The sequence below is a fragment of the Anser cygnoides genome, chromosome 2, assembly GCF_040182565.1.
Source record: "Anser cygnoides isolate HZ-2024a breed goose chromosome 2, Taihu_goose_T2T_genome, whole genome shotgun sequence".
Taxonomy (NCBI): domain Eukaryota; kingdom Metazoa; phylum Chordata; class Aves; order Anseriformes; family Anatidae; genus Anser; species Anser cygnoides.
In genome coordinates, this window is record NC_089874.1 from 121,264,533 (window position 1) to 121,291,088 (window position 26,556).

Below are 26,556 nucleotides of genomic sequence, written 5' to 3' on the forward strand. Positions count from 1 at the left end.
AAAATCTGTTTCTTCTCTGACTCAGGAAAAAACAAACAAACAAACAAACAAACAAACAAAAAAACAAAAAGAAAAAAAAAAAAAAAACATGGAAACAGACATACCAAAGAGCTGAAATGTGATTTTGTGTTTGTTGATGGGCAATTATAGATTTCAGCTGGAAAATGTTAATACCGTAGTCTAGGGAGAGTTCTTTTTTGGAGCTGATCAGGCATGAAACACTGAATAATAAACTTCTGCATGCTTGTTTATTCCTTTTCCTCTTTTTAAACTAATTCATAGCTTCAAAAGAACTAAAAGTTATTCTCTGTTCTCCTGTGGTAACTATGGTAACTATGTTTCATTAAAGTAGCCACTTAACTTCAAGGCTTGTGTTACAATGATATGCATTATTTGGAGTAAAAACACACCATAACAACCTTATGATTTCAGAGCAATTTTAAAAGAAAGTTCAAAGAGCATGCGTCACTGGTTCTGGAACACAGGGTTTATTTTATTTTAAAACCTGTTTACTCTTTTTCAGCCTGGATGACTTTTCCTGCATGGAGTCATCTCTGTTGTGAGGTACTGTGTAGGGGGACCGCTACCCTCTTCAGCGAAAGATGACCATGAAGGGCTCAATGAAGGGGTGCTTAGTAGCTGCAGGATTGAGGCCAGAGTGAGACTCCTGAGCACACAGATTGGTATAACTAACAGCAGCAAAATCGTAGTGCCTTAATTACTCTGTTACAGCTTCCTCCAGCAACAGGAAGATCCTGGTCCAGCTACAAACTTGCTGTTCAGGGACCGCTGTTACAGTCCTCATACCATGCATGGTTTCCAGCAAGCCTGCAAGGAATTAATGGGATTGTACAAAATCTACAGAAGTGCTGGAGCTGATTAGGTTCAGTCAAAGTGGTCACTTCTTAAATACTTACAGGCTTAATCTAGTTCACTATATTACCTCCTTGTGATTTCTGACTGCTCCAGCCAAATTTTATGGGATTGATTTAACAGCTAGAATTAGGACATTGCAATTCTTAAGCTGGACCAAACCCATGGCTAATTAGCTCATTGAACATTCTCTGACATGGAGTCAAATGGAACAATGAACCTAAAATTACAAACTATTTTTATAAAAAGAAATGCAACTACCATTCTGCTATCCTATGCATTCATCCTCCCCTTTCTAAACAACAATCTCCCTTCATTAAGTATGACAGGCATGTCCCAAGAAAGGGAAAGTCGCACAAAGGGAAGAAGTGTGCCTTCCCTCAACATGCAAATCACATATGTTCATTAACTAGAAGAGTGCCATGTGAAGTACAGTCTGCCACCATCTAAAAGACTTGTAATGACCCTAACTGTTAAAGATAATAGGACTTGCTTGCACTAGTGCACTGCCCTGAAGATCTTGGAAGCATGCCGAGTAGCACAGTAAAAAACAAACCAAGAACAAAAATACAACCTTGAAAATCAAAGTAAGAAAGGACATGTAAAACCACTGACTAATATTTGTCAGATATAAAAGTGTGCATGTAAAATGAACACCGGGACAACAGAAGTTCAGATCATGTCTGTGGAGCAAGCAAAAGTGTGTTCAGTCTGTTCTAAGTTAGGTCAAGAGACACTGAGAACAGCAGTTTAATCTCTCTTTTGGGGACATTTTATGATTCTAGAGTGGGGTGAAGGTTATTTCATAAATTGCCATCTGTCTTCTGTTGCAAACTTAAAGATAATGCACCATGACTGTACAAATTCATAATAATAATAATAAATAAATGTATAAATAAAAACCTCCACTACCAATAAAAAGATTCTTTTCTTGTCTCTGACACTTATCTATTCTTGGACCTTCAGCAAGTCTCTTAACCTTTAAGCTAAATGAGCATAATGATGTATAGTGCTGTGAAGAGCTTTTGTGCATTCCTAACCATACTTTAAAGTAGTGAATATTATTTTAATCCTCATGCATTCATCAATTTAATAGCTTGCTGATGCCTTCACTTCTTCTGAAACTCAACCTGATATTCCAAGAGTATGTTACTACTTGGGATTTACAAGAAAAAAGTGTTTCCTCTTTCTCTTCAAGCTTTTTTTACTAAAAACAAATGAACAGATAAAAAAGGACAATTTGAGAAGAATGCCTACTAAGTAATGCATGATGAATAGCAATGTAATTTAAAACATTTTTGAGCTCTCCTCTCTTAACATGTTAGGCAATACAGAGGTAACTGTACTCTTGACATGCCATGTCTTTACTCTAAAAACCTGTTTCTCTTACTTTCTGATAAAGAGAAAATTATCCTAGTAAATATAGTGTTGTTTTTTTTTCTTTCTTCTTTAAATGCTTTTGTTCTCAATGCTGAAAATATCAATAAGGTGTGTGTGTATATATATATATGTACATATATATGTTTATATATATATATGTACATGTATATAGGTTTATGGTAATGCTAGGTTCAAATATGGTATCCAACAAGAACTATATTTCATTTAAAAGAAACTGAAATTGTAAGCGTACTACATATATGGTAAGAAAATGTCTCATTGTACCACTAAACATCATGGAGTTAAAAATGACACTATAGAAACATATCTTTGTAATATTATTTTATATTGATTAAGTAATAGCAATCTATTATTCATCCTATTGCAGTGAATTTGTCTTGAGTAGGGTGAAAAAAAAATATTCCTATGGAGAGAAGTCTTACATATTTCATCACTTTAAACACAGTTTCCCTTCAGACTCCCTGGTGTAAGCCTGGCTCCATTGAAAATAACCAGAACACTCTCACAGACCTCAGTAATAGATGTTATTTACATGTGCAAGCATTCACATACACTTTGGTATTAATCACACAGTTATAGAAGGATACAATCCTGACCAAAGATCTTACAAAATGAGATGATTAAAATTCCTTTGGACACATTAGCTATAAATAACAAACAGTATGGTAGAAATATCAACAACACATTAATGAAATATTGTTATTGTAGTTGGTAGTTCTGTCACTTTGGATAAGTAGTCCTGTATCAGGTGTCTGAATATGAAGATGACAGGCTGCCTTGTTGTTTTTATGTCACTTTAAATCACAGGTTCTGTCTCTTCTGCTGGCACTTCAAAAGCTACGATATATGCAGAAACAGTATGGGATGAGGACCAGCTTTTGTGAACAGGTCACAATCCTTTTCTAATATGCTGTGCTCACCTACCCTAGTAGGGAGATTTTTGTTTTCTTTCTAAAAATGTCTGCAATATTTTGTACCAGAACTATGTCCTGATACAACAAGTAGTAGCTGTGACTTTTAAGTAATCAGACTCGCTAAGAGCTTCGTTATAGCAAACAACAATGTTCTACCTTAAGTCATTTTGACAATGCATTTTCTGTGCTGCCCATAGACTTGGAGCATTCAAAGCTGGGACAATCTCCATCACTAAGAAAACTCCAGAAGCAGCCAAACAGGTGTGTACTTCTCTCAGAAAAGGCCTTTTTAGATAGAAGACCTTTTGTACACCAGTTCTATCCTCAGCCCCTTTTAGGGGCCACACCTGAGAGAGAAAGTGAATTATCAATGACATTTTTTTAAAGAATCAGTGGTTTAACACTAATTTCTAATCAGATCCTACAGAAAGGAACAGCTCGCATAGCAGCTGTACTTTTCCCAGGGTTAATTACCTTTCACTGCTCTCTACTAATGAGTCAGCTGTTCCTGTCATCACACAACTACAGTGTGTTCATCTGTAGCTTTAGCTGTGGACAAACACAGTAGCTAGAGCCCTGTTTACATATTGGTGAGGTTTGTTGTGCAAAGAATTTGCAAAACAGTTAAAAAAAAAATACTTAAAACTCCTTACATTTCCATATCTTTTTTTCATGGAAACCACTGTACTTTTCAGGCCAACACTGTGTTCTCAAGACTACTGAATTAACCAACAAGACTAGAAACCAAAGGACATGAAAACTAATAAAAATTCATTTTTGTAATATTGCATAATAGTTTATATAAGGAAGATTAGATCTGCACATGTATCTAGCTAGTCTTACCTGATATTTGGGTAAGAATGTTTACTTATAACTTGTTGGTCTACGGACTGGAAAAAATTATTATAAAATATTGTTTTAACCAGTAAAACAGATAATAGTGTAAACAATAATGGTCCTAAGGAAAGAGTTTATATTATTATTATGTCAAAATATAATGAGTCAATGATTTAAGGTTTCCAGTAAACTTCTGTTATTTTTTTTTGCATAATTCTAGAAGGTAATTCAATATCAAATATATAAAACAATTTTCTAGCTGGGGTGAACAGGATATATACTTTATAGCTGTGTAGGATCAAGGGTGATCTTAATATGTCACTTTTATATGTCTTCTTTAAGGATTGTATAAAACTCAGGAGAGTTTAGAAATGCTAACTTTAATAATGGAGATGGGATACACATCTAGATTCCTTTTATTGTCAAAGAAATAAGGACACGGACCACTCCACCACAGCAGTGAGCACCTCCAGCTAGTCACTAAAGTTATTCTAGCTTTCTTGCTGTGAATGGAGGCTATGAAGACTATGGCTAAAACATGTCACTGTGTCAGACCTTGCAAAGCTCAAGTCCTGTTTGGCTCATCAATCGGAAATATTTTCTTTTCACATAGCTGAGGCAGGACTCTAAACTGGCAGTGTCTTCAAAACATGATTCTATCCTAAAATTATCTATACAGTGGTTGCCCTCATCTGAGTGGATTTCCCTGGGGTAAGATCTGTAGGTGTTAGCAGAGAAAGATTATTTTCACAATATATTAGAAGAACTTAACGCAGTACAAGTTATATAAGAATGAGCTCAACTACTTGCAGTTGTATCTGTAACAGTCCTATTAATACCTTATTGGAATCTGAATTCCTTGCTAGCTGTCACATAAGATAACAGTAACTGACAAACATAAGGTAGGAATATGATCTTCTGAATATGATGATTCAGGAAGAAAAATAAGCTTTTCGGATCCAGTTTAACATTGCAGGGTTGGCATCTTGAAATATGATAAATTTGCTTTTGAAAATATCAAGGCAAAAGACCCATAAGAATCCAAGGGACCACTTGGAAAGTCATCTGGGAAATGAGTAATGTACTTTCCTTTGAACATCGCTATAATGAACCACCATTTTCTTCCAGTTGCCTTAAGCTGTGCAGGCTGTATTGACAAACTTGGACACTGAGCAATGAGAAAATATGAGCTATGTGGTTGTGGTCTTTTAAAAGGCATATATTTATTTATTGCTTTATTAGAAACAACTCTCTTGGTTGGTTTTGGAATTTTACGTGAAAGTGAGTTTCCTGGAGCTACATTAACTGAGCTTAATGATTCACAGAAACCTCTGAACATCCAGGTCGGGCCAGGGAAAACTGTTACTAGGTAATGCTCATTTTGTCTTAGACTATTCCACTGGTCATCAGATTATTCCCTTTTCAAACACAATATATCTTCATCCACAGTCAGGGAAACTGGAAACCAGTGTCTCCATTTAGTGAATGAGAAAACCTACACTTTTGGACTGAATTTCACCCTTTCCTGAGATGCAATCTACCTAACAAACTCTGTCAATAGCAGGGCTTACTAGCTCTCTGTTAGAAGTAAACTTTTTGCTGTACAGTGAAGCAGCTGAGATGTTAGAAGACAGCTTCTCTAAACAGCCTGTTGGGTTAATGGTAGAGTTACTGTGGAGATACTCTTGGAGCCTCAGGAGGGAGGAGACATGCCAAATATTTCTCTGAAAAAATTAAGGACAAAAATCCCCACATTTTCTGTATCTTTTCCACATAAAACCTGACTTCTTTACTTTATAAATATCACCAAAATAGCCACGCATCTGCTAACTGTAAAGATAGGGGTTATTATGCAACTCAAAATAAATACCAGAAACCCCACAAACAAATGGGGAAGCAAGCTGTATGACCTGAAGAGTGTATGCTGAACTTGTCTTCTGAAGACTGATGTTTTTTGATCATAAGCAACTTACACCTGCAATACTACAATATTATTCTCTATGGTCATAAAATAGTAGCAATTATTTTTCATATTAATAACAATAAAATTAAATGGTATAATTAATGTTGTTACTATAACATGGGACCCTATAGCTATTTACTCTCTTGTGCTATTAAAAAACAGTTAGGGATATTTAAGAGGATACTATTTAATCATGGCTACTAAAATGTTGACTGTGGGGAAGAAAACTCTGAGAACAGTGTATGTGAGTAGGGTAAGTTTTTCAGGATAAATGTTAAATCAATTTAGTGGGTTATGTTGCTAAACTGGTGTCAATTTATACCATACTGAACTTTGTATGTCCATAATTTTGGGCACAATTTTCATTGGTGTTGAGTCTCATCTATGGAAATGCTAATGAAAATACACATATGCTAACCCTTCATAAAGCTCATTGTTACAAAATTAGATCAAGCTGAACTCAATCTTATGGAAAGTTGTATTACTCTGTCTATCCTCTCTTCAGGGAAAGAGTATAAAAAGGCAAAGGACTATCAGAGACTTAGCTGTGGCTCCTTGCTTAGAGTGCCATCCTGTCCTGTGACTGCCATGGTATGGCTTAGGAAAGCGTATAGTCACATGCTGTCCCTCAAGGTTCTGTATGGATCCACAATGTTGTGACCATCCACTATGTAAGTGTTAGCATGGCTTACCAGAATGGCACCCAGTTCTGATTCCTGAAGGTGTTCTTAGTTGCTTACACTTAAAATGCTGCTTAAGCACTTTGCCTTTATCTGAAGGAACTCTGGACTGATCTGAAGAGAATCTGTACCTAGAAATTTAAAGAGACAAAATTTGTTTAAAAATCCTCACACTCCTATGCTTAAGCTATGGGTATGATATATAATCCTCCAGAAATCAAAGTTTGTATAATCAAATTTCTTCAAACACAAACAAAAAAATGGACACCAATGCAATGTATGCACAGGAAGTGAACTTTTGAAATGAAACCTTTCTTGTAGTTTTGACAGCAAGAGAAACATCGAATCACTATAATCACCCACAGAAACAGCGTGAAGTTATGATCTAATCTAATCTAATAATGATCTTTTACTATCTCAAAGCTTGAGAAACAGGGTCTTGAAATTCTGTGAAAAGAGAAGAATCACAGAGGCAGCCCTAAAAATGCCTACAGATCCTAAGCAGTGACCGACAGGAGAAAGAAAATCTGGAACTGAGAGTTTGTAAGTGTTTCAATTCTGTCATTAAAAAATCCAATTATAGACAGATTTTAATGCAGAAATTTCTATTGTATTCTGACATGGATACATATTTTTAAAATCTTTACAACTCATTATTTTTAGGAATTAGTTTTGGGAAAAGAAGATCTCTGAAAAAAAAAATTACATGTAAGAATAAGGTAGGGAATTGGTCCCTTCATTTTTATAAATGTCACCTTTCAGGAGCAAAATTTGGTTCTCTGACCTGCACAGCCATATTCAACTTTGCTATTCTACTGTCCATTTGTATCTGAACACACACCAAATTTCATCAATGCTGTGTATATGCAAGAGGAATTTTGGTATAAGGCATATTACCCCTATCGCTGTCTCATGCAAAATCAGTAGAAACAGCAAGTTTCTGTGGAGACAAGATGTAAGAAGAAATCAAGTTTAGTTTGTAGGCTGGACAGAAATGATGGGATATCCCTCCTTAACTTTACATGTCTGAAATGCAGACGCATTTCTGAAGCAGTGACTGCTGGCTTCCCATAGTCTCTAGGTAGCATGCAGGCAATCTGCAGGCATTTCTACAGCCATGTAGATGTGCGATACGTCTTATTTATTTCATACATCTACTTCAGGGGGAGATGAATTGTATCCAAGAAATCTCTCTTTCTTTCCACTGACTCTAAATGGAATCTGGATGACTGCCTCATGTCTAGACTCTTACACTGTTCACACTGACATTTCACTGGAGGATTCCTAACCAAGAAACCTATGTCAATTGCTGAGCAGCATCTTACAGCTTACATAACATGATGCTATGTTGTTCTGAGATGTAATTTAAAAAAATCAAAAGAAATAAAGTAGGGAACCATCCTCCAGGAATGAAGGCAGTGCCAGTCCTTGCAGGAAAGAACTGGCAAAGAAAATGAAGCTGACAAACAAATAAAATAGAGAATAGATAGTGTAAAATAGAGAAAAGAAGAGTCAGGCACAGCTTTGATATGAGCAGCATGGGTTCAGCATGACAGGAGGATCCAGTGTCAAGAGGGAGAGAAAGAAAAAGATCAGCATGATATGGAAGCTATTTCTTTAGATATAGAAGAATGAGTACAATCAATTTTTAAGCATAGCAGAAGGAAACTGAACTCTAAGAGCTGGTATGGATGGAAATATAATCTTTTTAATGTTTGTATTGGACAATATTTTATGAAAGAATAAAAGTTTTCCTGATAAGCAACGGCTTCACATGGATTGGTGTCTGGTAAATGTGAAGTGTCTTTCAGCTTGAAATATTATCATTTGATACTAAATATGACTTAAGTCTAAGTTTGCTATTTAAGCTCATCTGTTTCTTGCTTGTTGTATTATGAACTATTGTATACTTGAGAACTTTGACGGTACCAATGACAGTGGCTCTGCATTTAGTTCTCTCTTTTTAACCACCCATAATGCCACATGTCCTGTTCTCTTTGGTGTCTTCTCTTCAGTGCCAAGTTCTGAACCACAAAATTAATGAACTTAAAATCCAAATTCTTTCTAGCAACTCTTGCTTGCCTTTGGAAGTCAACAACAGGAGCCAGATTTTCAAAAATGAAAGTGTTATTGTGCCTACATTGCCTGCCACAAACATGCCCTTTTATCAGAAAGTAAGGTGAGTGTTTAGGCAAAGAATTATTAACACCATCATTTGCTTGAGCTGAGTGCCAAAAAGGGCTTTTTCAACAAGCACTTAGTGAAACCTTGGTTAAAACAAAACAAAACAGGTTTTATGTGTTGGGGTTTATAAATTTATTTATTTATTTTGTGTATTTACTCCAAGGAAGCCATGTCTTGTAAGTAAAATTCACCATATCCAAACAAAAGGCTGGCAGCTTAAGTAAGTATATGAACAGGGGGAAGGGAGACTTATTTCCTGAGTTTCAACAGATGTCATACTTAATTGGTTGTGAAATAAACCAGAGCTACTCTCGGCCTGTTTCCCTAGTTTCAGCTGTGAAGACACTTTCAAACATGTGCATTTCCCTCCTGCTTGTTATAATGAGGGTGTGGGGTGAGAATCAAACCTCCAAAAGGAGTAAAGCAGCGTGCATGCTATATACAGGCCTTCAGATATACTAATTAAACAGAAGTGAGAGTTACATCTTTTGTTCCTATGAGGTACACGTATCTACAGCATTAAGACAATTCTGTTGACAGATGATTGTCTTTGCCTTCTGCTAATATCAGGAAGTCATTGGACTACCCCACTCTGATGCAACCTTTCCCGTCTTCATGTATTTTCTCTCTAAAACACCTCTTCTCATAATTCAAAACATCAACAATATTCAACAACTTGGTGAAAAGCAATATATATATACATACATACATATATATACACATATACATGCATATATATATATGTATGTATATTATGACAGACAGAGGATTTCCTAGGTATTTTTTTCCCCTGTGGATGTTTTCTGCTAGAAGAAGGAAAGTAACACCACAGGTGATACAAGAAAAAAATAAAAATTCAAGTATTAAATAGTTAGCTTGGTTAAACATGGAGAAGTATATGAGAAAACGGAGAACAAGAGTTCTCCTCCTATGCAAAAAGACCAAATATTTGTAACTGTGGCTGACCATGAGCCAATGGTAGGCTCATACAAATACAAAAATACAAATATAAAAAGAGTGTTAGCCACTTTTTTATGCCTTGTTGTATGTGTAGCCCTCAAAATTAAAAAGGCTCCTTTGAGCTTCATGGGAAAAGCTAAATATGCAATAGGTGTCTTTTCATGAAAATCAATGACCAAGTACAAAAAAGGAGGGGGGAGAGAGAGAGAGAGACTTTCATATAGAAATGTAATGGGAATTGCTTAAAAAGAGAAATTAAGGCCAAGGTCAAATACGTTTAATTCACCTGTGACAAACACACTGAACAATATTTGTTCTTTTAGTTTAGACTTGGAACCCAGATCCCAGGAGTACTAGGAGAGAGCTTTAATCCCTAGAAAAAATTCAAATTCCCAAAGTGCATGATGGAAACCAGTATAATCCTTCCTGAAGTCCGAAATAAAATAGGAAAGACTTTATTTGCTATTAAAACAAGAGCAGTTATCAAAATCTGTATTCTTTTAATGTTTTACAGGTCTGACTTTCGGCAGATGACCTCTCTTGTTTGTCCCTACATGTTTTCCAAAATATAAAAGTGAAATAGAGTCCCAAGGGCACTGTACTTGAAAGGTTATGAGAGTTAGAGAATTTTAACCATGCCTGCCAAATCAGCAGATGGCTTGTGATTATAATTATATGCATCAATAAAACGAATAATCTTTACAAAATTTGAATTTCTACTAAAGTAAGGGATTTAGTAAGCAGATGCAACAGAATGCATTTTCTTTAACCCTTTTTGTAGACAGCACTGTTTCTCACAAAAATAATGGCAAGGGCTATCCGTAAAGTGGCTTGACCATACACTTCAGCCTTAAATATATTTGCTTATTTTGACAAAGTGTCAATGTTATTTAGAGTGATTTATGTGTTCAGTTGCACTTTGTTCACTAAATGTCTGATGCTTATATATAGGATGATTCCCATTAGACCTGTACTTCAAAATGGTGTTTAATTTTATAAAATGTTACAGATACAATGAAAATGTCATGTGTACTCTTCATTTGTATCACTGTGGTAGTTCTTTCTGTTTAGGATTTGGTGACTTTCCATAGCTTGTATGGAGGTTGAGTTAAGCACGTTGTTAGTGGGGAAAATATTCTTTCTCCCAGTTTTGTGAAATTTATTAAATGTGTTTTTTATTTTGTTTTGTTTTGTTTTTCAAGAAAATGAATTATTGAAGAGAAAATAATACAAAAATCACAGCCTTAGATTCCAGTTGCTACTGTTCTTATTTTGAAACTTACTTTTGTAATAAGAACTTACTTTTTGTAATGTTTGTGTCTTATATTGTGTCAAACTTCTGTGTGAAGTAGGAGAAAATCAAATAGTAAAAATAAATAAATAAATACACAAAGAAAAGCCACTCTAAAAGCCTAAACTATTTCTGGTCTGTATCATAAAAGTGCTGCTTGAAGACATAATATTTGGAAATATACTATACTATTCTGACACAGAAAGGAAGAAAAGATTTGAAAACAGTCCTAGGTACATTTTTTTAAAAAAATCTTCTTTTGGGATAGTGTAGCTGCCTACCTATGGTATTTTAACCCTTACTTCATCCAACTGTTAAATGCAAAATTTTATTTGAAGAACATCCCTTTTTTTTTTTTTTTTTTTTAAGGTACTGTAGTATCCCTGATGTGAAGTGTGCAAAACAGTATTTTGATGCTCATTAAAAAGTGTATTTTTACTTCAGAAATGACAGAGCTATTACTCTGTATCAAGTAAATCCTTCTTAGCATAAGGATTATTGACCTGATCGTCCATAACAGTGTCTTTGGAGCCATTACTACTTTGTTGTGCCAATCCAGCTGCTGTACATGTGCTCTAAGTGTTGGGGGGAGCAATTAAGGTGCCAGATTTTCTGCTGAGTTTTAAGGAACTGACCTCTTAACTCTCACTATCACCTGAAGAAACACGATTAAGAAATTGGGTTCTCCAATCCTCACGTGCAATTACGTTTTGGAAAACTTCTAAAGCTTTTTTTTTTTTTCCTTGCCTTTTCCTTTTTTTTTTTTTTTTGTCCTAATGACTCATGGAGCAGGGTTCAAATACATGTCTTTAAATGAAAAGTAAGTTCCTTAATGGAGGGAAAAGTTCATGTATGATGCCAAACTTGAAAAACAAGCTAGCAAATGTTACCCAAATCTATTAAGCAAATCAATAAACCCGTCATCTTCAAAACACTTACACACCTGCTTTACTATATTGAAATGAGCCCTCGATCTTACCTCAGTGGAATCATTCACGTGTACAAATGCTTTTGTAAGTGTTCACCTACCCAAGAAGGTAAGCCTAGTTTCCATTATAAAATAACTTTTGCAGTTAGGCTATCACATTTTGTGAACTAGAAATCTCCAATTTAGAAAGGCCAAAGTTGTTGGTATTATTAGTAGACTTCCATGAATATAACTGAGAGTAATTCTCCTCCAAAGAGATTTTATGTTAGTACTAAAAAACGGTAAGAGGGAGACAATCTTTTTTATTATTAATTAAACAGTATCTTTAGTCTGAAGTGATTCAAGTTTATTAAAATTCAGAAGCACCAATTCTGCTTATGCAGTTTTTAACAAGCTACAACTATGCACACATAAAGTACAAGAAGTGACCTGATTCCAGTTATATATGCATAGTTCCAAAATTAATCAGTTCAAGTAACAGACAGATTTTGTTCTGGACTCTCCAAATATATATGGACATATTAGAATATAAAGTTTGTTCTGCATATTATTTACTATGGATTATTTTGGAGTGACAGAGACAGGCCTTCGAGATGATAATTTGTGATTGACCTTTGATATACTTACTTATCAGGGATATCAGATATTTTGGGATTACTAGTTTGAAAAACTATAAGTGTAAAAAAAAATTGATTTAGAATTATTCAAATCAACTGTGTAATGCCATAAAGTTTTCGGATTCTTATGCACAACTGACACAGGTCTCCTGGAACTGATATGTGAAAAAAGATATGTGAAAAGGCCTCATATCAGATTATAAGGTCCAAAAGGTCTATATTGAAATGCGGTTTCTAAAAATTTGGTGTATTACATAGTTTTTTGGGGAGATCAGATGAAAACCATTAATTATCATAAATTAAGTTTTCTTTGCCTTTTTTCTTAGCTGTACCAAGAAAATAACAGGAAGGGAAAAATTAATGAAGCTATGAAAAACTACTGAAACTTACTGTGTCTCTAACCTGTCAGATTACAATAGCTGTATTAGTTTTGTAGCACTGCTGCATGTGCATTAGCCCTATGAAATCACTCTCTACTTTTAATAGGATAAAAGATAGCTGAACTTATTATCATGGAGAATGCTGAAATATTAGATATGCCTTACTCTCTTTCACATAGGTATATGAAAATCATGATGATTGTGTGATAGGGATCTGTTCATTTGTATAAACTGTAGTGATGTACCCAAACTGAAAATATCCTGAAATCATACCTGTTAAAATGAACTGAAAACTTAATACCAATTAGCAAAGTTCAAAGCAAAACTGGTTTGTAACCCTGTAGTTTGCAAAATCTCCGCTGATCTAACAATTAGATGTGAATTATAGGACTTAGCTGAGAAAGCAAGCTTGTTTTCTGATGCCTGCATATCTCTCATTTTCTAAGACAACATAAGGAAAACATGTTGCTCAGAAGCACACACCTAAAATATATAAGGAAAATGAAAACAAATACAGAATTTTACTGGAGTTTGTTTATTTCATCATTAAATTTCCTAAGCTGTAAATATTGGGAAGTGCAAAAAGTAGAAATAATTGTAACTTCATATAACTTGAGTTTCAGTAAACAGGGATATTATATAGGTGTGCATAGTTTTTTTTTTTTTAATATTTATATTTGATATAAATATGCATAGGTGGATTCACGTATATGCACACATATTTGCAAGGAATCACAAAGTGCATATGTTAAAACATCATATTTTAATTTTGATAAAATGTGATGTTACATCTATTTTCCATGCAATAAGAAGGATGACATGCAACATGTCATAGTGAACTAATTTCAGTGACCTTTGAAGAGTTTTTAACTGAACAGGTTATCTTGAGATGTCTCTACAAACATATAGTGGCAAATGTTTTAACAAATTAAATAACTCTTCCAAAATAAAACAAAATATATATATATATAAATAAACTGTAATGCCAGCTGATATCTGAACCTTTCTTGCTTCTTTAACTGTCTGCATTTAAAAAAGCATTATTAAAACATTATTTTTATGTGTTTTAAGTTGTTGGGTTTTTCTTTTGGGGGTGGGGGTGGGGGGCAGGAGGGGTGAAGTAGAGAAAGCATAACTTAATTCACACAGGCATCTTTAATAATATCATGTTGTTTTGAACCTAACATCCCCTGAGCTTCCAAAGTGCAAAGCAGAGAGAAATATTTTAGCAATGCAAACAAGACTTTCTGGCAACTTCCTGTTGTCATTTTTCGGCAAAATAAAGGGTCCTGAGATATTAAAGTGAAACACTCTTAGAAAAGGTTTATCATTGGTAGGCACAGGCAGGCACCTGCAATTATCAGATGTCAGATGAATATTTTGCTGCTGTGCAAAGAAAATAAGTAATGATTATATAAATATTTAAGAGCAAATCTTCAACTCTTTCTTTAATTTCAGCTTGTGTAAAGACAACACTGAGAGATATCATGGAAAAAATCTGTTAACAACAGACATACAAAAAACAAACAGTCAACAACAACAAAAAAGAAAAATCACCACCATCAAAAACAACAGCCCAAATCATAGTAACAGCTTCATTTATGTCTGCATAGTGCTAAAAACTCTACCAGGTATTTAGGTGGAGTAAGTAGCTGGCTAGTGGACTGAAATGTGTATTCTTACTTATAACACATTTTCAGTAGATTTTACAGACTACTAAAAAGAAACTTTCTGTCTGCAAAGTTCATCAGATGTTAATGTACATCTGAGGCGGTGCTTATTGTGTGGCAGTTCTTACAAAGAATATTTATTTCATTATACTATAACTACAATATCCAGTTCACAAACATACTGTTTCACCTTACTTTTGGAATTCCAGAAACTTTTGTAAGCTGGCAAAACAGACAGAGAATAGGAAATAAACAAACAAGAAACAAACCCAACCTTGATTCCAGAGACATTTTTCTCCCCTTCATGAAGTGACAGGGAAAAAAAAAAAAATCCCTTCATTATGACCTACTTGTCCAGAAACGGACTTTCAACCCCATGGTTAGGCTAAGATTTGCTCTACTTTCTCCCTAGGGCATAATTGTCAGACTGACTTACCGTGTGCCTTTTAGCCTTTGTTCTGCCTCTCACGCTGACATCAGGGAAGCAGTGATGTAGAATAAAGCAGGGGTGGGCTAGGTTAGTCCACTGTTTGTGTCGTTGTGTGGTGTGCAGGGACACTCTGTGATACTCTAGTGAGCTGCTAAGCTTTTTTTGTAGGCTTTGTGTCATTTACTTAACGACCAATCTCATTAGCTGCCAGGGTACAATGGGCTGATGCATTTTCTATGTACATACTCTACACAGTGACCCTCAAGGTTGCCGAAGGTCTATTTAATCAGTCAAAATGCTGAATATATTTGCAGTAAATCACTAAAAAAACTACGGGACCACAGAGGTATCTCATGAGGGTTTACTCTTTCCTAGGAGTTATTTGCAGGTAATAAAGTGATAGGAGATGTAGGAAAAAGCAAGGGCAAAGAAGGGAAAGGGGCACTCACTAGGTTTGTACTGGTCACCTTTAATTTAGGGAACCTTGGGGGCCCTGCATATTGCTGTGTCTCTGCTTGTTAATTTCTCCATGCAGTTCATGCTTCAGTGTAATCATGTTATCACAATTAAACCCCTTTAAATAAGAAGAGCAGCGCTAACAAAATACACAGCCTTTTGCACATTGGGGAGGGGATATGTGTGTTGGGGGGATGATGTTTATTTATTAACTTCCTCACTATGGGCAACCTCAGGGCTGGCTTCTTTGCATTTCTAACCTCTCGTCAGTTACAAGGTAAAACCCTTTTAACTCTTATGAAAAATGAAATGCTGAAAAGACCTATGAATGACGACAGCTGTCCATAAGTAACAGGGAGAGTTCTATTGTCCAACTTGTCCCTGGATAAAATGAATACTTTACAGCAGAGGCTGTTCAGCTTGGCTAAAGAGTATGGGGAGAAGGGGAGGAGGTCACTGGAGATTTCGCACACTAATTTAATCTGGGAAAAGGACAGGCACTGCATCTCACTTGAACAGACTGGCGGCAATCTGGGCTCCCACAGAACTATCTCCTTTTGCCTGTGCTCTATTTATTCCTTATCTCTGTTTACCAACCGCTAGGTCCCTTTCATTCACACCACGAGGCCGTTCTCCTACTATCAGTCAGCAGCTGACACTGTGGAAGAGCCTCAAAGGCAAAAAAAAAAAAAAAAAGGATCAAAACTAAACCAAAGCTGTATAAACAATGCAACAGTAGAAGTAAATGCATAAATCCTAATTCTTAACCCAACCCACAGGGTGCGAACAGAACCTTTATAGTAAATCCAACAAACCCACCACAGTGAGCATGGGCTACAGAGGAAACGGGAAAAGCCAAATATCATTCATGAAATCACCATCTCAAGCAGAAACATTGAAAATAGACATTGGTGGCTAAGAGACCTCAGGATAACAGGCTCCTCAGTCCTGTGTATCCACCAGCAAGTAATAAGGGGCATACTTACATGTGTGCCTGGTATAAGGTGAAACAAGAGCCCCTACCACAGCCCACTTGGCTACCTCACGGTTCAAAGACCTCAGATAACTTTCCACGATGCTTCTTTTGATCTTGCATGATTTGCAAGATTATAAGAAGCACAGGCAAGTGTTTGGTGTTTTTATTTATTTATTTATTTATTTAATTGTGTATCTGGAGTTTGTTTTAGGATCGATAACTTTATATCTAGAACTCAGAAGGCAAATTATTATTGAAGCATTTGTCCAAGTACTTTTATTTTTAAAACCCTGAATATTTCAATATTGCTCTTTCTTAGTCCTTAACTTACATTTTTCCCCATTACTTGTGTACAAGCTTTCAGCACTTATTGTGAAAATATAATGGGTGGAGACAGGAAGCAAAAAAAAGATGAAGTTTGTGACTCATATAGAAAAGTAAAGGAAAGTAATAATTTCTTTACATTTGGCATTCTGGGTTTGGATTATTATGGTGACATAACTGTGAATATGCTGATTTTCTAATTACAATGGTACCTTTCTTTGTCTTCTTAAACTGACTTCATAGGAAAGAAGTTGAAAATGTTCATAGAAACACAGCAATATAGAACATATAGAACACAGCTGCAGTGAAACATTTCAGTTTCTTAAACCTACATAATCTGTAACTCTGAAAGTAGGAATATTCCTCGTGGAAGAGGATCTATGCTTTCTCAAGTTTTTCAGACATAAAAGTATCAGTTAACAGTATATAGTCAATATATTGTCAACTGTTTGATCAAGATCACTATAAAAATAACAAAGAAAATGTCACTCATTATCAAAGATGATACTGGACCTAATTTCAGTTTTGATTTCCACCTATGTGCATTATGAGCAATGAAGTCTTTACTACTTGGATCCTTTTTTCCAAATGAATTAATGAATTAAATTTATCCTTTCACCAGCTGCTAGGCAGCAGATGGAACCATTTCTGAAGCCTTGTTGAATTCAATCCATAAAACTCATTTCCTAGGATTAGCAGTCCAAAGTTTCTTTTAATGTTTATATACCGCTTGGGATTTTGAATTTCATGATGTTAAACTTTCAATTTAACTATTTTTTTCATTTCATATCAAACAAATATGATCGTTTGGATTTCTATAGCTTTGTAACCACACATTTCAGGTCACATAAGGACAAGAATTCATTTCAAAAGCAATCAAGTAATGCAAGATTGGGGTCTGGTATTTTTTTGTTTGTTTGTTTTGTTTACATTGCGACACTACCATAGGAACCATTTCTGTTATATTCAAAGATTAATTGAAAAGTTGTATTCTCTGTAACTCTGAGAAAAAAAATACTATAAAAATTTAGTTTAAATAAGTAATTTGGTAAAATTATTGTTATCTCAGGTTGTTTGTGCTATTCACAAAAACATGACATGTTCCTGAAATAAGTTTTTCATGAACATCTTTTCTACTTATTAACTTCAGTATAAGATTATCTAGTTTTGAAAATAACAACAACAAAACCACAAACAAACAAACAAAAAGTGCAGTAGCGAATGGTGGCACTTTTCTGTAACACTATAGATTTTTTTTTCTTTTCTGTACAATAACAGGAAATATTTGTTAATCAGCTGCAGTACCCTGGACAGCTCCTTTTCTTTCATTTTCGATTTTCTTACCTCTGCTAAACGCCTCTGAAACGATAACTAAAAATCAGAAGACTTAACTGTGATTTCATTCACAAAGGCCACTACTTACAGATCTTTGAAATAACTAAATTATAATTTAGCAAAAGTTTCTACGTATTATAAACTGACAGAAGAAAAACAAAGTAATAACATGCCCTCTCCCTCATAGCTTTCAAAGACATATTATATTAAAAGACTCAAGAATAAAGCCTCATGATGTCAAAGTCTTCCTGTTATTCAACAAAGTAAATAAAACTAAAAAAAGTGATTCATTCTTGTGTATAACAGTGATTTCCGCTAATTTGGCACAAGAAATCTATATTAATCTAATAATGCAGTAAGCCAAGAAGGCCACATAATAATAATTACCATTGAGTAATTGAATATTTAGAAGGAGGAGGAAAAAAAAAATAAAAAAGGAAGACTGGTAATCTTAGCCTGCAGGCATGAAAGTACTATAATACACAGATGATATTTACAATTAAAAATAAAATGCTCCAAACTGGGAAGTTAGGAGACAAAGTCTATATTTAGAAATTCTTCATTCTGAATCTGGATTATTCGTTAGCCACCTTAAAACAAAATATATTATTGTATCAGGGAAAGCTTTCATCATAAATGCTGCAATTTTCCCCAAGAATTACAAAAACGTTCCATAGTCAAATCAAAGAAGACACATATACGCAATTAACTTAACTAATTTAATTGACAAAAGAGATAATAAATGTTCGTTTTGAATCCTAAAAAAATCCTTGACTGCCAAAGTTCACCCCACACAGTTTAAGGATAAAGTCTTGGATTTGTGCTTTTATAATCTATTAGATGAAAAATTCACAGCACCTTGCAGAAGATTGTCTTGCTATTTACATATGAACGAAGACAAACATCTGAACTAAGTGCTTTGTTAAAGACAAAAGAAAGTCAGAGAGAGAGACAGAGAGAGGGAGAGAGAGGGAGAGAGAGAGAGAGAAAGCTATTGCTGATCAGTGTTAAACAGACTTTCTCTAGCATCAAATGCTATTTCATAAAAATCATCCTCCTGCAAAATGTTGTCCCAGAAGGTCCATTTCATTCTTCAACCTTGCCTGATATTACTATCATTTAACTTTCCAAAGATTTTCCTGACAGAGACATTCATTCTAAAGTGTACAGTATTCGCTTTTTTAATCAGAAGCTCTCAATTCACCCTCTGAATTCCAAATAATTTAAAGGACTTAAATGTCACGCTTTGAAAGACCCTTTTTCATTTAGAGTAATGCTATTAAATACAGTGATCAACAGTCTTCATTTTAAAAAACATTGCACATGATTTTAAAGCTTTCTAAAATATCATGAGAAACCTATTTGGTGTGTCATACATAACTGTAAGTGAACCTGCATCTATCGAATAGTCCCTACAAATACACTGGTACCACTCTCCTCTCTCATTCCGTTTTTTCCTCTTTTTTTTTTTTTTTCCCCCAGTGGTAGTATTTAAGTTGAGTAACTTTTCGAAATGAGAGGAAAAGTGTCCTTGCGATCATTTCCTCAAATCAAATAGCTAAAGCTGCAAATTTGCACAATTCTAAAATGTATATGAACAAAGGCTTTACTGAGGCAGTATAAATGCAATTACACCATGACATTTTATTCAGAAAGCATTCTCAAAGCAGTTACAAGTAGCTATTTTTTAATTGAGGCCTAAAATAGCATTTAGGATAATGACCAAACATACATTGTAGAAGAAACAGCATTAGTGTCATTTAAACAAAAAGAAAAGTTTGCAGAGAGCATTTTAAATATGGATTTAAAACCCTCAAACTTCTTAACACAAATCTCTCAAGCTTTGAACATTGATATATGGATAGGATTATTATTTTTTTTTCTAAAATAAGAGCACAAACCATAGAAAAGAGAGAAAGTTACTAATATTACAAGTTGCTTAAACATCGATGGGTTCAGAATAGTGTGAAAAAGTTGTTAAACTTACTTTATTTCTGTTTCCAAAACTTATATGTTTCTCCTCCCTTGTGTGCTGAACTGTGCACTAAAGCTGTGTCTTTGAAAGGTAGTTCCCATGATATGACATCCAGTGCCTTTGACTGCCTAGAGATAAGCACCTGCGTTTGTGTCCCCTCTTTACGTCACACCTCCCTATTCAAACCTTCTCAATATGATTCACATTTGCACATCAACAGCCTCATGCGCATACACAGATTTTTTTCGGCTCTGGGCCCAAAACTTTCACTTTAATTTTCATCACATGATTGCTGTGGCATATGTCCTTCCAAACCTCCCATATATCAGTCATCATGCAAATGAGATGGAATATCACTCCTCTGCAGCAGATGGCCAGGGATGATAACAATGGCTCAACAGAGGAGATTCAATGTCCCTGACTTTATCGCCACGGCAACAACAACCTAAAATATATGTAATGGAAGTGGTGCTTATTAATTTTGCAGGCTCGAGTGTTCTGATTTTGTGAGTGAATGGGCTGAGTTAAAAAGGGGGCTGTGTCCTCCTGCCTCTAGAAGACTATCTATAAAAGCCAGGGACCTGGAAATTATTTTCAGTGACTAAGAAGGCAACAGCCTAGCAATTATTTGAGTAATTAGGTGTAATTCCTCCCTGTAGGCCTTGTACCCTCCTGTGCTTGTTTCACAGAAGCTCGCGAATTAGACAGGCACAGATACTGAAAAGAAAAGTGCCTCAAGATATAGCAGGAGAGCTTGCAGGAACTAAGCTTCAGTGATATGACACTTGGCCTCCACCAGGCTTGGTAAACACAAGCCCCAAGCCATAAGTAAATAGAGGCCCCACTCCACAAACACAGACCAATTAAAATTACAAAGGCAGCCACACTTCTGGGTGGGGCTGTGGGAAGCTTTATTCTGCAATGGTCTCAATGTGAGTTGCACATATAATGGTCTCTTAGTTGGAGCAGCAAGTACCGTGTTTCCACTGCTATCTGTCACTATCAAACCAGAGAACAAGGCTGTCTTCAGGCTGTGAATTTTTCCTTGGGGATTTATCATGTGTCTTTAAGGAAAGGTTTCAAAGTGAATTTTCTGTGTGTTGTCTCCTAAATGCAAACCGGGGAGAAGATATAAATGTGGCAATTTGCTATTTATCTTCAACAGTTTAACAGGAAGGATTGCGGATCACCATTTAACCTCTGAACAAACAAAATATTCAAAGCCTCTGTTCATCCTGTACATGCTGCAACTTTCATGTTTAATATTTTGAGCATGTGAGTAACCAAAAATTCCTCAGGAAAAAAAAAAAAAAAAGTTCAGTCATATTCAACTAAGAAACTGTACATACAGAAACTGTATATGTCTTTTGTTCTTTTCCCCACGGGATGTTTTACAAAAATGGAGAATCCTTTGTCTCCCTCTGCAGTAAAGGGGAGAACATTTTAAGTACAACTGGTGAAATAATCTGGAGAGTGGAGGGTCCATCGTGTGCTTGAGATTTAGCACAGAACTCGACCAAGGAAGCTTGCTACCCCTCACCTGAGAAAATATCTCAAAATTAATGAAATTGTTGAAAGTAATTTTCACTCCTCCCCTAGGAGTCCACATACCTTGAACAACTGTGTAAATTTGAAGCCAGGGAGGAGATATCAAGCAGCACTATACCCCCTGAAGGAAAATCAAGCTAATGAGACAAAGCTTGAAGGGAGTGCCCAGCTTGTGGATCTTCCCCCTCTTTTAGAAGGGATCAAAACCACTTCAACACTGTGTTCTGTGTCAGCATTTCCAATAATCAATTTCTGCAAAGCTAAATATTCCATCTAAAAATGCAGGCACATTTCTGTTGTCTGTATTTGTATATTCTAAACTTTATATTGTAAACTTCTAGAACTATTATTACTCTCATAAGCTTGTACAGTGCCTGGAATCTTCTGACCTAGTATCAGATGCTACCAGAATATGAAAGTTCAATACCAAACGATCTTTTCTTTTCCACTATGAAAAAAAAAAATAAAAAAAAGTATTCTGAATGTGAAAATAATGCATGCCTGTTTTAACCAAGTGAAAACCAGAAGTGTTTGTTTTCTATCTGTAGTATTCGCTACTACTTACTAGCCATCAAACAGAAGTACATGAAATACAAACAAATGTAAAATGAAGCCTATTGTTCATCTTTATCTCCTATTTCAGTGTGGAGTTGGTAACTACATTTTCCAAATATAGTGTTCCTGATCAATTTTCTTTTCATTTTTTTAGAGAAGCTCAGCTGAAAATAAAGCCTTGAGCTTCTTATCTTTATTTTTACTTTGTGTGTGTGTATGCATGCACATGTGCAATGGGATTCTAGAATTGTTCATGTTCTTTACTTCTGTACATTTCATTCTCCACTCTGTTAATTTAGGAATAACTCAGGAACGTAGCTGTTATGGTGAGCTGAAGAGGTAAGTGTGGTACAAACCTATGAAAACTCTGAAGTTACTGTAGTGGATCTATAATTGGACAGAAAACCAATACATTGAGTACTATAGGAATGATGTTTTCCTGGCAGCTTGTGTTATTTATGGGACTAGCCACTGTCTTCAGAATGAGATGGAGCTTTTTTGCTTTTTTTCTGGTCTTTTTTTTTTTTTTTTGTGTGTGTGTGATCTGCTGTGCATGGCCCTAATTGATCATTGAGTGAGACTGGCATATAGGTCACTGCCTTTATATTTTCCAGTGTTAAGTATAGTCTTGTGTTGTGAACTGTCTCATTTATCTTAAAGATACAGCTTGTTTAGAAAAACTATTCAGATCCTCTCACACCATGAGACAAACATGGGATTGCTAAATCTTGTACATCCTGTTTGATTTTTATCTGTATGGTTGTAGTGCCATGCATATGCAAAACTGGTCACTGAAAAAATAAATGTTTTGGAAGCTATTTCTTAAATTTCACTGAGACATATAAGTAAGAAAAAAGTAAGAAAAAAAAAACGATCTTTGTCATTAAATCATTCCTAAACAAGTTCATATTTAATGAAACTTTGTTTTATGCATGGTTTATGGTCCAGTAAACAATGATGAAACGGCAAAGAGAACATTGTGTTGACTATACACTTAAAAAACAACATATATACAGTAATATATATAACCTGGATGAGGGGATCGAGTGCACCCTCAGTAAGTTTGCAGATGACACCAAGTTAGGTGTGTGTGTCGATCTGCTCGAGGGCAGGAAGGCTCTGCAGGAGGATCTGGATAGGCTGGACCGATGGGCTGAGGTCAACTGTATGAAGTTCAACAAGGCCAAGTGCCGGGTCCTGCACCTGGGGCGTAACAACCCCAAGCAGCGCTACAGGCTGGGAGATGAGTGGCTGGAAAGCTGCCTGGCGGAGAAGGACCTGGGAATACTGGTTGATAGGCAGCTGAATATGAGCCAGCAGTGTGCCCAGGTGGCCAAGAAGGCCAACAGCATCCTGGCCTGTATAAGAAGCAGCGTGGCCAGCAGGTCTAGGGAAGTGATTGTCCCCCTGTACTCGGCTCTGGTGAGGCCGCACCTCGAGTACTGTGATCAGTTTTGGGCCCCTCGCTACAAGAAGGACATGGAGGTGCTCGAGAGAGTCCAGAGAAGGGCAACGAAGCTGGTGAGGGGTCTGGAGAACAAGTCTTACGAGGAGCAGCTGAGGGAGCTGGGGTTGTTTGGCCTGGAGAAGAGGAGGCTCAGGGGAGACCTCATCGCTCTCTATAGGTACCTTAAAGGAGGCTGTAGAGAGGTGGGGGTTGGTCTATTTTCCCACGTGCCTGGTGACAGGACGAGGGGGAATGGGCTAAAGTTGAGCCAGGGGAGGTTTAGGTTGGATATTAGGAAGAACTTCTTTACTGAAAGGGTTGTTAGGCATTGGAATGGATTGCCCAGGGAGGTGGTTGCGTCGCCATCCCTGGAGGTCTTTAAAAGACGTTTAGATGTAGCCTTTAGTGATATGGTTTAGTGTAGGACTTGTTAGTGTTAGGACAGAGGTTGGACTAGATGATCTTGGAGGTCTCTTCCAACCTAGACGATTCTGTGATTCTGTAATGTACGTGTTTTCAAGTTAGCAAATCTTTAAGTTGCAACCATCATCCTGTTTTGACACTCTAATCATTAGGAGGTTCAAAGTTTACAATAATAATAAGGAAAGGATAAAGAAAGGGTAAGTTTATGCCTCAAACTGCTCATTTTAGAAAAAAAAAAAAAACTAACAAGAGAATGATGACTTGCTGCAGAAATGTGAATGAAATAATTGTGCACTGTAGTATGCAGTACCTATCATTCAGACTTGCAGTGGTAAGAAATTCTGCAGACCTAATATGAATGCTCAGGTGCAAGACTTTATAGTCCTAAATTAATAAATAAAATCCTCTTCAAAGAGCATAAACAAAATTATAAATTACTTGTTCTAAAACACCAGATAGACCACAGCAAAGACTGAGAGAGAAAGCTTATTTGTAGACTATATAGCAGTTACTTGGTTGCTATTCGAACTTAGGAGAAACTTCAAAAACATAACAGAACTTTAAATTATGAATATTGCACTAAATAGCACAAGCATTTTAAATGTTTTCACCAGAATTTAGCTTATCCGTACAGTTATGAAGAAGACTGGTAACAGTAAAAAAAAATAAAAAAAAAAAAAAATTCATTCCTCTGCAGAAATAATATGTACTCTCTGTATTCCTACATATTGCAGAATCATTAAATAGATCTATTTTAAAAAGAAAAAACTTGTTTATGATATAGCCTACTTAACAAAATAGGAATCCCTAAGACCCGCCACGAGGGGAAAAAGATAAAATAAAGAAACTTCAAAATAACTTGGTATCAAAGAAACCAAAGAGATTATATGAGACATACAGGATAACGAGCAATACGGGAGATAAAAGCTTGATTCTTCATGAAGAGATAAGGGAATTAAATATTCTCTGCTGGTGCCAGTAAATTCATTGCACACATTGGCATCATCAGGCACCAAGTGCAGAGTCATTATAGACAATAGCATTGCCAAAGTTGCCAAACCCATGTAGCACCTGGTTGAATAAAAACAATAAATCAGCCTGGAGTGAGTTATGTTAGCAGGCTTATGCTGAGAAAAACTGCCAGATATATATGTAGCAGAAAACTACAAGTCATTAAGCATTTAACTTTGAAATGAAATTTCAAAAATGTATTAACCATGTTTGTACAACATATTACTTCAAAAGTGTCAATTTATAGGAGTAAAAAGGATGATGAAGAAAAGATACCTAATATTAATAACAGAATGATTTATTCAAATAAAATGACACATTGGCTCATGGAAGTGTTAAGACTTTCAGTATGTTCTCTATGAATTACTCCATTCACTGAAGTAACGGAAAGATTCTATCTTTTCTCTGGCCACCTTCTTTTATAAATGTTTACTGAACAGTACCTTAGAGAAAGCCAAGGAATTTTGGAGTATTCCTTTCCTGCCAATAGATTCTACCAGAGAATGCTGGAAATAGACGTTTCAGATGAGTTATCCCAAAGGCTCTTAGTGCAGGTATGCACCCAGTTCTCTTATGCTTTCTATGCAAAAATACACCCTTGAGTATTCAAGGGATTGTGGGCAACTATCCATTTGAGGAATGGAAAAATTTCATCCTTAATGGGCTTTGTTGTTGGGATTGTACTTCACTGAAAGGAAGATTAGAACGTCAGTGTTTAAAGTTAGAATTTTATGCAATTCAGACTGAATGACAGAATTAAAACTGGGAAATGAACATATTTCTCTCTTCAAAGTCTTATTTACTTTAATATATAGCATTAATAAGTTACTGAAAGCAGTTATTTAATAAGCTCTGAAAATTAGACACAGGTGATGTCAAATATGGATTAAACCTTTCAAAGAAATCCCATAATAAGGCTAAATATTAAGACCAAGAAATTTTCTCAGCTCTTTCTGCTAATTAAAAAAAAAAAGTCAAACACATATTTCTCCAGTCATTGTATTATTAAATGCATAAATAACATGCAATAATCAGACTGCTGTTGTGGTAAGAAACTTTCTATCATAGAAGCTACCAGATTTTCATTTGCAATTTAGATAGCTGTTGAGCTGGAAAAACTATTTCGAGTCACAATGTCAGATCATGTCATAATTCAAGTTATTATGTATCTTGACTCAAAAAGCTAAATGACTCTCTCTAGGTCAATCTTACTTTATAGAACTTTTGATTTCTAAATTATTGATCCAATTGCTGGATATATTTGTATCTGTATGTGTCATTCCTACCTTTCACAAATGTTGTTATAAGCACGGGTGACACCTTTATCACTTCCAGTGTTATCCTCTGAAAACTTACATATTTGTAGTATCAAACTGAA

General features: G+C 35.5%; 1 protein-coding gene across 5 annotated transcripts in view; it reads right to left on the reverse strand.

Annotated features, from left to right (window-relative positions):
* Positions 1–26,556, reverse strand: part of ST18 (ST18 C2H2C-type zinc finger transcription factor) — a 178,108-nt gene that overhangs the window by 83,934 nt on the left and 67,618 nt on the right. The window contains exon 1 of one of the 5 annotated variants that reach the window (XM_048072433.2): positions 20,207–20,710. The exons of 2 other annotated variants lie outside the window; for them this stretch is intronic. The gene's annotated coding sequence lies outside the window, so the exon portion shown is untranslated. Of the gene's footprint in view, positions 1–15,134; positions 15,246–20,206; positions 20,711–26,556 lie in introns of those variants that run through there. 2 more of the 5 variants (XM_013184974.3, XM_013184973.3) reach the window with 2 other exon arrangements.